The sequence below is a fragment of the Phyllobates terribilis genome, unplaced genomic scaffold (genome assembly GCF_046119375.1).
Source record: "Phyllobates terribilis strain yellow unplaced genomic scaffold, ASM4611937v1 Scaffold_5__5_contigs__length_657084704, whole genome shotgun sequence".
In the NCBI taxonomy this organism is placed as follows: domain Eukaryota; kingdom Metazoa; phylum Chordata; class Amphibia; order Anura; family Dendrobatidae; genus Phyllobates; species Phyllobates terribilis.
Window position 1 is genome coordinate 374942939 of NW_027362765.1, and position 12573 is coordinate 374955511.

Genomic DNA, 12573 nt, shown 5'->3' on the forward strand with positions numbered 1-12573 from the left:
GGCGGACGCCTTGTCTCGATCCTTTCTGGTGTCTGATCTCGAGGAAGATCCGAAACACATCATCGATCCCGCCAGAGTAATGCAGGTGGCTCCCGTGAGTCTAAATCGTCTCCCTCCCGGAAAGACGTTCGTATCAGTACCTGATCGGGAGAAGATCCTTCACTGGGGTCACTCGTCTAAACTGGCTGGCCATGCCGGTCAAAAAAAGACCCTCCAGCTTATTACCCGGCACTACTGGTGGCCTACCCTGCACAAGGACGTAATAGACTTTGTTTCTGCCTGTGTGTCCTGCGCCCGCAACAAGGTTCCGAGACATCTGCCAGCCGGTCGCCTCCTTCCGCTCCCAGTACCTGCTGCCCCCTGGCAGCATATAGCAATGGACTTTATAACAGACCTCCCAGTCTCTGCCGGTTGTACAGTCATTTGGGTGGTCGCTGACCGCTTCTCCAAGATGGCTCATTTCGTTCCCCTGCCAGGCCTCCCGTCTGCACCCGAGCTAGCTAAAGACTTTATTCGTCACATCTTCCGTCTTCATGGCCTGCCCCTCCACATCGTGTCGGATCGTGGGGTACAGTTGACCTCACGCTTCTGGAGAGCCACTTGTAAACTGCTAGACGTCACCCTGGACTTCTCTTCCGCTTACCACCCACAGTCCAATGGTCAAGTGGAGCGGATCAATCAGAACCTGACCAGTTACCTCCGGCACTTCGTTAATGCCCATCATTCAGACTGGGTGGATCTCCTACCATGGGCCGAGTTCTCTTATAACAATCACGAGAACGAATCCTCCTCCAAATCCCCGTTTTTTGTAGTCTTCGGTCAGCATCCTCGGATTCCTTTTCCTGTCTCCACCTCTGTGGACAACCCGGCTGCGGAATCTCTCGTTGGCAAATTTTCCTCCATTTGGGAGAGTACCCGATCCGCACTCCTTCAGTCGTCCGAACGGATGAAAAGACACGCTGACAAAAAACGCCTGGATCCTCCACAATTTCGTCCCGGAGATAAAGTCTGGCTCTCATCTAAATATGTCCGACTCAAGATACCTTCTTACAAGTTAGGGCCTCGGTTCATCGGCCCCCTGGAGGTCATCAGTCAGATCAACCCGGTGGCCTATAAATTGAAACTCCCGGCCAACTTACGGATCCCTAACTCCTTCCATGTATCTCTCCTCAAACCTGTGGTACTTAACTCTTTTTCCAAGTCTACAGGTACGCCTCCTGCTCCGGTTTCTGCTGAGGACGAGTTTGAGGTAGAGAACATTCTTGCCACCAAAAGGGTAAGAGGAAAGACCTTTTTTCTAGTAGATTGGAAGGGGTTTGGTCCTGAGGAGAGAACGTGGGAGCCCCGGGAGAACATCCATGCCCCTCTTATCCTTGCTAAATTTCTGTCTGGCCTAAAAAAGGGGGGCCTAAAGGGGGGGGTACTGTAGCGCCGGCGTCCCTGCCCTCTGCTAGGCAGGGACGCTGTTCCCCTCACCTCCCTGCTCCGTGCCCGGCGTCCTCCTCCCGCTCTGCTGGCAGCGCGCGCTCCTTCCCGGCCACTGTGCTTAGGGCGCGCGCGCGCGCTCTCCCTCCCTCTTAAAGGGGCCGCGCGCGCCGTCCTAAGGAGTCCCCGGCCAATGGCCGGAGGACTTCACCATATATAAGGCACCTCCTCCAAAATGGAGGTGCCCGAGCAATGTTGTTGCACTGTTCTACTCTGCTTCAGCCCTCAGGTCCCGTTGCCAGTTACCTGCCAGTTACCTGCCTGATTCCTGCCAGAGTCCTGCCAGTTTGCTGTCTGTTTCCTGCCAGTTATTCCTGCTACCTGCTTGCTAGCCTGAGGTCCGACGGTCTGCCTTACAACTCCTGTCAGTCTGTCTAAGGACCAGCTTGCCCACTCACCTGGGAGCGCACTTCAGCTACCTGCCTGCTTGCTATCCTGAGGTCCGACGGTCTGCCTTTCTACTCCTGTCAGTCTGTCTATGGACCAGCTTGCCCGCTCACCTGGGAGCGCTCCTCCGCTACCTGCCTGCTTGCCTGCCCGGAGGCTCCGCCGTCACGTGCTGTGACCACCAGCTATTCCAAAGACTCTTGCCCGCTCACCTGGGAGCGCTTCTCCGCTACCTGCCTGCTTGCCTGCCCGGAGGCTCCGCCGTCACGTGCTGTGACCACCAGCTATTCCAGAGACTCTTGCCCGCTCACCTGGGAGCGCTTCTCCACTACCTGCCTGCTTGCCTACCTGGAGGCTTCGCCGTCACGTGCTGTGACCACCTGCTATTCCAGAGACTCTCGCTTGCTCACCTGGGAGCACACATCCTCCATCTGCCTTGCTAGCCTACCTGGAGGTTCAGCCATCACAGGTCGTACCTACCCTTTACCTAGAGACTGCCCCGGTCACTTGCCGTGACCTCCAGCCCGTTCACCCAGAGACTGCCCCATTCACTTGTCGTGACCTCCAGCCCGTTCACCCAGAGACTGCCCCGGTCACTTGCCGTGACCTCCTGCCCGTACACCCAGAGACTGTCCCGGTCACCTGCTGTGACTGCCTGCCTGGTCGCCACCCGCTCCCTTACAAGGACCGCCCCCTTGTATAGTAGCTCAGAGGTTCCGCCTCCCAGACCCGTTACAGTTTGCATGTGAAGAGCGGATATTCTGAGTTAGCATGACCAGCCTGTGCTCTCGAGCTTCATGGAGATACAACTCTCTCCATCTCTCATACTCATCTGGAATCTCATTTCTGAAATCTCTTTGACAGTGATTTCTCCAGCCAGAGTTGATCTGAGTCCTCAATCAGTACATGATCTATGTTGTTAGCCAGGGCTCGAATGGACTGCTTGTAGAGGGACGTCATCTTTGGCAAGTAAGCGGATTTAGTTCCAGAATACACCTGCATCTTGGAATTTAATCTGCGTCCAGTAAATCCGCTACCTTCATCCTCCTCTTGAGAGTACAGTGGAGCTTTCCTCTTATGAGGCATGGAGGGAACATTGTCAATAGATGGAAGAGGTCGATAATTTGGCTGGATAGTTGGCAATGGTATATCAGGTAGAACAGGGACTTGGTCTATCTTGGACTCTTTCTTTTCCTTTTTTTCAGGCATTTGCTGTTTTGCTTTGCTTTTCTCTTTACGATCTACTTTACTTTCACTCTGTTTCTTGTTGCTCTTTTCAGGTGTAGAAGTCGATGTAGATGTTGGCTTCACAGTAGGTTTCTTCTTTTTCTTATGGTTCTGGGGCTGGTCATAGCTGAGATAGGACTCAAAAGACATTATTGGCTGCTCAAACTCATCTTCATCAGGTTCAGTTTCTGGAGGTGGCAGAGAGATCTTAATAGATTTCTTATCTTGTGTTCCTGAGTCATTTGAATGAGTTTTGCTCTTGACTTTTTCAGATTTTTCCTTGGTTACCAGATTTATTTTCAGATACCTTTCCCTTCTCAACAGGATCCAAGCCTATTTTATGTTTGTCAGGTTTTGATTTCTAACTACTATCTGTGATAGGAGGCCCTTGGGATGGTGGCTTCCTGCGTCAACCATGATTCAGCCCAGAGGACTAATTTTTAGAAACCCTATGCACATTGTACAGTGGACAAATCTGAAATGTACAGTGGTCCTACCAAACTTATATTTGTCATTGGAGGCCCTTGTCACCGGTTGTGCCACATTGTGACTGAGATAGGGAATACATATTCAATAGAAATTTACACTGACTGTATATGACCGACTGATGACCCTCTGAAAACTTGAATTGAGGGCCACAACTACTACAGTACTCCATCGTACATAATGTTTGACAAGGGAGGCCCTTGTCATGGAATCTCCTTGCACCTATGACACAGACCCCAGGAGTAATTTCTGGAAATACAATGCTGCACATTCCGCACGGGACCAAGTAGTACAGTATCAAGAAGTCTTCTCTTCCTATATAATCTGGGGAATATTGACAATCAAAATTTCTGAGCCATTTGGAGAAGCTTTTCCAACCCTTCCTGGAGGGGGGACACCATATATCCTTTGTCCTTTGACTTGCACAAGTGATATATTTGATATTGCATTTTTGGCCTGTTTGACATGCAATGTAGGTTAGGCTTGGTCGTTGTTCTTGTGTGTCTGTAAAAGTGGCGTAATACTGCAACAAACTTATTCCCAGAAACCATACGTGAGTCAGAAATGCATGCAGGCACATTCTGCAGACTCTTCCCATTCTGTTTCATCACTTTCTCATCCATTTCAGCCTTTTCCTCAGGCCCCCAGACCCCTATGTAGGGTCCAGCAGAAAATCACTCACATTTCCCATTGACTTACATTGTACTCGTTATTCGGAACGAATACGCGATTATTACAAAGTACTCGTTACGAGTATAGCGATTACAAATATTACGGTACTCGCTCATCACACTCAATACTGTACAATCAATCAATGGGATTTGAATACCGGCACTTGGCTGCTACTTAAACCCTTGCAAGCTGTAACTTAATTTTTCAAACACTGCTTCTGCATTTTGACCTGGATTTTAGCAAATAAATAATGACACCTGTAATTTGTCATGTATTGTTTAGTTGGGGTTGCATTTACCTAATTTTAAGACCTTCTAAGGACCAGATGTCTTTTTTTTTACTTCTTCCTGATATGTAAAACTATAAAAATTACAAAGAGGGTGTACTTATTTTTTTCTCATGACCATATATATAGTGATTACTAATAATTGTATACTCAATGTGCACATTTTGCAACGTTTTGTAGACCTGGGACTCGGTGTAGGTGCCTTCCTGAACCGGAGGGTAACTTACAGGAAGCCGAGATCATTTCTTATTATAAATGCGGCGACCTCGTTTCAGCCGCAGCCTTGTAAAGAATAACTGGCCCGGAAATCACACGCTCAGTATTCTCACCCACAGAAGCCACACGGCAGGAAAAAACAGCTGCAGTCACGGGTGGAAACTGCAGGTGTCTGTGCGGCAGCGGCACGGGCTCCGACTGTTCTTACAAGTCATCATCTCTCTCTGCACATCTAAAGTTTTACCACGATAAACATCTCACATTTACATTGTCTGCAAGTTCATTCTACAAGCGATGGAATTTTCCACCTTCGAAGGAGATTTGCACTCATTTTATAATGGCCCCCTATATCCAAAGCTTCGCCTGCTGATGTTATGTGGGGCTTTGTGTAAGAGTCAAATCTGGCTGGATCATGTAGGCAAAAATAATTTGTAAATGTTGCAGGACGGTAATAAGAGAGTAATAAAAAAAACAGTTGCATCAAACAAAGTAGTCAATGGGGACACTAATGTCCAATTTACAAAACCGCTATTACTGTCATATGTCCCATCTTGGAAGTGTGGCGCCCCTGAGGGTTCAGTCATCACAGGGGTACTGCACCTCACCCAGAGGTGTTGTATCTCCTTCTCTCAGGTAAGGAGGGAGTGCTGCCCGGAACCCCAACACCTGCGTCCAACACTACACTGCTCCAGGCCGGCTGGAAGGGCAAGATGCAATGTGTTTCCTGCTGAGCCCTGTCCCTGGCTGGAGTGGGGGGAACCCAAAGGTAGGGGGAACCAGTAGTGGGTGTGGGTGGAGGAAGCAGTTTAGGGGAGCACTGTAGAGTGAGATATAAAAAGGGAAGCCATCTTAGGGTGGAAAAACAGAAAGGTTAGTCAGTGGGTGAAGTCAGTCAGGGAGCGAAGTCTCTTTAGGAGCTCTGCTCCACAAGTGGGGCCCAGTCCTTGAGGCCCAGGAGGGGAGCAGAGGAGTAGGCTCCGATCTAAAGAAGGGATCCCAGGGGGTACGGTGAGTGCAGAACAGCACCCATACGCCCCGAATCTGTCAGAAGACATAGGGATCGTAGGCCGCAAGAAGGGGACCGGCCCCTGGACCAGTCGTGTAACTTCAAGTCTCGGCTGGAAAAACCGGAGGCTTCTGGCGTTCATAGACCAGTTGCCGCAGCCTTATTCTAATCCCCGTGAGGGTCAAGCAGGTCTGGGAACTCCAGTAAGATAGGAGGGACTTCAGAGCACCCGAGCGGGATTGAGAGTGGGGAAGAGCAGGGCAGGAGGGAGAAAGACCCAGCGTGAAGACGGTCTAGAGAGGAACATAAGAAAGCGGGGTTCTGTCAGGTACTCCTAAACTCCCTGAGGAAGAGCTGAACACTCATCCTGGTGAACGCAGCGCGTCGTGGGAGGCTGTCACCCGTACAGTGCACCAGTGGAACTTTCATAAGAACTGTGAGTAAAGACTCGGATTACTGCACAGTACTGCCTCCGTCCATTATTCCAGCTGCTCCATCTTTCCCTCCCTGCACTACAACGCCCAGCACACCCTCGCTTTCTACACTGCCCTGAGGCCTGCTGCTCCACCTGTGGGGAGCCGTTCGATCCTAAGCTGCCCTAACATCTGCCTCAGAGGACTGCTCTGCAGCGGCGGCTCGCATTCCACAGGTGGCGTCTCGAACACTTTACAAATCTCCTATAAATAATTCCCCTATTTGCTGACCGCCCTTGGCCACGGACCGGGCCAGCCACCGTGATATCCCGCACCGGCATCTAGAGGCCCGGCTGCCGAGTACCCCATGGCTCTGGGGGCGCGTCAGAAGCATAAGAAAGAGGGACACACAATGCAGCAAGTGCAGCACACCACTGCAAATGTTTTGTTCACTAAGCCTTGCCCAGCTTTTTTATGTGAGCCGTCCCTAGTAGTGATGAGCGAGCACTAAAATGCTCGGGTACTCGTTGCTCGGGTTGAGCACATTGGAATACTCGGGTTCTCGACCCGAGCAACGAGCCCAATGTAAGTCTATGGGAAACTCGAGCATTTTTCAGATGGCTCCCCCCGGGGGTCTGCAGAGGGCCTAAAAATTGCCAAAATCGATGGGAACAGTGCTGAAATGACATGGGAACAGAATGGGGAAGACCCCTGGAAGCATCTCTGACTCCCAGGTCACTGCTGTCAACAACGTGGTCAGAGTATTACACCACTTTTACGGACTCACAATAAAACATACAAAAACGAAACTAAAATAGATTTTCCTGGGAAATATGTTAAGGAACATCCTTTCCAGGGTAATGACTTGTATATAAGGCAAAATAAATAACCAAAAACAAAAATACTCCTCCACACCTTGGGCTATGTTCACACGTAGCGTTTTGGTGTGTTTTTGCAGTTTGCCTTGCTTTCAACCAAGACAAATGCATTCCCCGGGAAATGTCATTTTAACATTTTACAACCTTATCTGGCCATGTGGTGTCATCAGACACATGCATACGGTGCTGAAAAGACATGGGAACAGCATGGGGAAGACCTCTGGAAGCATCTCTGACTCTCTGGTTACTGCCTAAAAGTGTGCCCATCAGAAGTGATCCTTGGTGCATGCAAAAATGCCCCCCACCATGCACCTGTCGTTGCAGACTTGCAACAATCACCATTCACGTCCTTGTCCCAGTGCAGCGTTCAGTTGTCCCTACCCCATTCCTTGGAATGCAAGCGCAAGTATGCAGCCAGCCACCCACCCTCCCACAGGCTGCAATACTATACTGCCAAATTTTTTTGACAGCTGCTTGCACTTGAAATGTGGCATTTTAGGCTCGTGGAGGCAGAAGCTGTCCACAATCTTATGGCGGCGGCGACTGGATATCCATACTCAGTCCCCAGCCGCCACTATTTGTCCCAGTGTCGTCTCCGCCTTCCACAAGCACAGGTCCCACAACAGTACCCGTGCCCTCCCCAGTGCACTTACTGGGAAGGACCGCCTAACCACAAACACGTGGACAGGTGAATGTAGCCAGGGATGGTACGGAGCCAGTCCACAACTTTTTTTTGCTGAGAGTTGTATTTCACCACAGCCATATTCTTTAGCTTAGTGAAAGGACTGGCATAGAGAGAAACCGTATCCACTCTGGGTGTCATTTCTCCCAGGAAGTCCTCTAATTCAGCTTGTTGCAGAAGCAATGGCAGCCCGTCCAACATCAACTCACACTTGTCGGTGGTGCTTTGACACACAAATATCTTTCTTTGAGCATTTAATTTTATGGCTACAGAGTTGGGCAATGGCCTGATCTGTAATGAGGTTTGAGAAATAACATGCATAAGTGTGGCACCCCAGGGGTCCGGTTGCCACAGTGGCATTGCCTCCCTCACAAGGGGTGATGCCATGCCTGGAAGCAAGCAGGGGTCCCCTAGTCAGGTATACTAGCATACAACACTTTCCTGGCTCCAGACCAGAGAGGGAAGCTCCTCTCCTTAGCAACTGGAATTTGGAGGAGGGGTTAGTTAGAGTTAGTGAGAGGAGTTGAAGACAGGACAGCAACGAGGAAGGACATGGGGAGTGGAGCTGCACGGCAGCTCACCCCAGAGGGAAGCGCAGAAGAACCGGACACCGGAGTCCGAGGTTGTGGGGCACTGAAGGCACAGCAGCAGAAACCGGAGGGCAGGAGACTGCAGGTCTCCTGGCCCCATCAGATGCTCGGAGGCTCAGCAGCACCACAGGGCCCAGCACCGTTATGTGGGAGCGACACTCCAAGAAGGCCCTAGCTGCCTGCCATACGGGTGAACACAAAGACGTTTTACTCAGGGACGAGGACCGCAGCACAGCTATAAGCAGCAGGGCCAAAGAGATTAGCGCAGAGGGAAGGCCTACAACTTCACCTGGTGAGGTGAATTCCCAACTTACTTCCAGGCCGCCCGGACCTCTACTACCAGCTAGTACCCGTGCCCCGGTCTGCCTAACCACCGCAAGTAAAGATAAGAGGAAACCACCATTAAGTTGTGGACTGGTCATTATCTGCGCCATCAACCGCATTGCACTACACTGCACAGCAACATCTATAAAATCACCACTTCCTGCCCTGAAGCTAAGCTCTGCCTGTGGAGAGCTGAACCAACTCTGCTGCGTCATCATCAGCTCCAGAGGATCTGCACCGCAGCGGCGGCCCCATATAGCCACATACCACAGGTTGCGTCACGAACATTATATATAAAACTTTACTCCCTTTTCTTTATTCCCCTTTTATTGACCGCCCTGGGTCACGGACAGTGTCACCGCCACTGTGACACCCCCAGCACCGACCGGCCAGGCTAACGAGTACCCCACTGCCCTGGGGGCGCGTCATAAGCTCGTCCGATCCACATTAAAAAAGCAGCCATAGTGTTCGGGAACCTTCCCCCACACTTTTCTTAGCCAGGACTGCTTCTCGGCAGGGTTGGACAGAACCACCAGAGAATCCTCTGGTGTGCCCTGGCTTCTACATCAGGAGAGCTCATGATAGCGTTAACTTTGCAGCTGCTATGGGGCTCTTGAGCTGGGGGAGAAAAGTGAGCCCTCAGAACCAAATATTCTGGTGGGCCCAATGTTTTTCAATCTCAAACAGCTTCTCAGTGGGAGTTGTGTTTCACCACAGCCATATTCTTTAGCTCTGTGAAAGGACTGGCATAGAGGGAAATCATATCTACTCCGGCTGTCATTTCTCCGTCACCAGGTTCCATCCATTGTCACACACGACCATGCCTGGCTGTATGTTCAGCGGTGAGAGCCACAGATCAGGCTGCTGTGTTACAGCTTTCAACAACTCTGCAGTGCTGGGTGGTTTGTCACCTAAGCATTAAGCATGTTATCTTCAGCACAGCCTGTTGCCGCTCGGCCAAAGCAGTGCTGCAGTGCTTTCAGCTTGTGACTGATGTGGTCATTTCGGAGATGGAGGAGGAGGAGGTGCAGGAGCTGAACAATGTGATTACATTGAGGTTACATTGGCGACTCTGTTTTTTATATTAAGGAAAGATCCTACTGTTTTTTTATTTTACGTTATTTTTTAAGATAAATGCATTCACCCGGAAATGTCATTTTAACATTTTACAACCTTATCTGGCAATGTGGTGTGTGACACATCATCAGACACATCCTGTTTCATTTATGATGGAGGGACTCTGAAAGTCACAAAGCCTATTTTTATAGGTCCATCAGGTGGCCCTTACTATTCTTAAAAGGCCAGCAGTCGGCCCTCGCTATTGTTACAGAACCATCAGCCGGCAATACTTTGTTGTTGCCATTATTAACGAGTGGGTCTCCTATACTGTTATTGCGTATGCAGTGACTGCAAGGGCTGGCAAAAATTCGGATGCAACCCAATACCCCTTTGAAGAGACATAGAGGATGGCCTCAGTAAAAAAATGTTCCCATTATATAGGAGCGGGTCTCCTATAGTGGTAATGCCCATGCTGTGACTGCAAGGGCTGTCAAAATTTGGGAAAAACCCCACTAACAATTTAAAGACACATAGAGCAGGGCCACAGTAACGAGTACGACATGTTTCTATTAGAAAGGAGAGGGTCTGCTATGCAGTTATAGGGTATGCAGTGAGTCCAACGGCTGACCAAATTTAGGAAAAAGCCCACTAAGAATTTAAAGACACATAGAGCAGGGCCACAGTAACAAGTACAACATGTTCTCATTAGAAAGGAGAGGGTCTGCTATACAGTTATAGGGTATGCGGTGAGTCCAATGGCTGAACAATTTTAGGAAAAACCCCACTAAGAATATAAAGGCATATAGAGCAGGGCCACAGTAACAACAAATTCCCATTAGAAAGGAGAGAGTCTGCTATACAGTTATAGGGTATGCAGTGAGTCCAATGGCTGACCAAATTTAGGAAATACCCCACTTAGAATTTAAAGACACCTAGAGCAGGGCCACAGTAACAAGTACGACATGTTCCCATTAGAAAGGAGAGGGTCTCCCATAGTGTTGGTCTATGCAGTGAATGCAAGGGCTGCCAAAGATTGGGAGGCACTCCAATGCCCCTTGGAAGAGACTTAGAGGGCCTCATAAAAAAATGTTCCCATTAGAAATGAACGGGTCTCCTATACTTGTAATGCCCATGCACTAAGTGTATGGGCTGACAAACATTTACCCCGGGGGGTATACATGAACATACTATATACATTTTTTTTTTACGGGCATCATAAACACCCTTTAAAAAAATTATGTGGGTGTTGCATCACAGAACACGGTCACCCTGGTGATATGGTGGTGGAGGATGAGGATGAGGAAAAGGAGGAGGACAAGAGCAAATAGCCAAAATCAGGAAGCGTATACCCATGTGTGGGTGTGAAGAGGTGCATGGGAATACACCTCCCAAAAAAAGACACTGGATTTGAGTTTATGTTACGCTGCTATTGACGCGCCCCCTGGGCCATTGGATACTCGGCAGCCGGGCCTCTGGTTGCTGGGGGATATCATGGTAGCTGGCCCGGTCCGTGACCCAGGGCGGTCAGTAAAAGCGGGGCTAATAGTTTTCACGGGATTTGGGAAAGTGTTTGTGACGCCACCTGTGGATTGCAGCTAAAGGGTGCCGCCGCTGCGGAGCAGTCCTCTGGAGCTGGTGTTATGGCAGCAGGGATGGTGTGGCTCTCCACAGGTAGAGCTAGGTCCAGGGCAGTATAGGGGTGAATGGTGGATGCTGGGAAGAGACAGCAGGACGGTCCTGGAGGAAAGACGGACACTCACAAGGGGGTAAGCTTCAGTAGGGGCAGGCACGGTCCAGGGTACTCCGGAGGAAAGGTGCACTTTTGGACTCTCCCCAGGGAGCGGGTATAGGGCCTCCTGATCCGTGGTTTTACTCACTAAGCTTCTGGCCTGCCTGGAACTAGGCCTAGCTTGGTTACTGTCTCTCTCTCCCTTGCACCTGCTGACCTGGTGGTAGGGCTTTTTCTTGGAGATTGCTCTACCTGGACGCTGGGGCCTCCGTGACTCCTAGCCCTGGTACTGTAGTCAGTGTTTGGCAAACCTGGGACCTGTAGTCCTCCAGGGATTCTGGTGGTCCCTACTGGGTATGAAGGGTCCCCGTAGGCGCGGACCCGGTGTCCGGTAAATATCTCGGGGTGAGCCTGGTATGCTCCTCTGCCCCCTCGCTACTTCTTCCTTCTCCTCTCGCCTTCGGCCACACTCAGGGCCTTCACACGTGCTGTAGGCCTTGGCTCGCCTAAGCACAGCAGCCAGCGTGCTGCTCTCTCACTGAGCACACTAAACTCTAAACTAGAACTGAGCTGCCTGGCTCCACCCTCCCTATATATATCCCTAACAGGCTCCCTCTGCTGGTCTGAGGTGGTAGGGTGGAGGTGTGTGAATGTGTGAGGGCCTCTTGTGGAGAAGTCCATCCATGCACCCTTCTGGGTTCTGTGGCACCAATGCGCAGCAGGGCGCCACATTATCATTCGGTGGTGTTGAGAAGTCTGGCCCAATCCAGCCCTTGTTCATTTTTATAAGAGTCAGCCTGTCAGCATTTTCAGTTGACAGGCGGATGCGCTTATCAGTTATAATTCCACCAGCGGTACTAAAAACCCGCTCTAAAAAAACGCTAGCGGCAGGGCAGCCCAGGACCTCCAAGGCGTAGAGAGCCAGTTTATTCCACGTGTCCAGGTTGGGTACCCAATAATTATAAGGCACAAAGGAATCATGGAGGAAGTTGGTACGGTCGGTAAGGTACTCTCTCAGCATCTTCCCAAACTTTGCACTCCTTCTGAGAGTACACTGCACCTCAGGGCCTGTGCGATGGGAGGGTCTGAGAAAACTGTCCCAGAACTTTGAAGTGTTCCCCTGCCTCTTCTGG

At 50.4% G+C, this 12573-nt stretch overlaps 1 pseudogene; it reads right to left on the bottom strand.

Annotated features, from left to right (window-relative positions):
• Positions 1-2579: 2579 nt before the first annotated feature.
• Positions 2580-12573, bottom strand: part of LOC141271579 (elongin-A-like) — a 113013-nt pseudogene continuing 103019 nt past the window's right edge.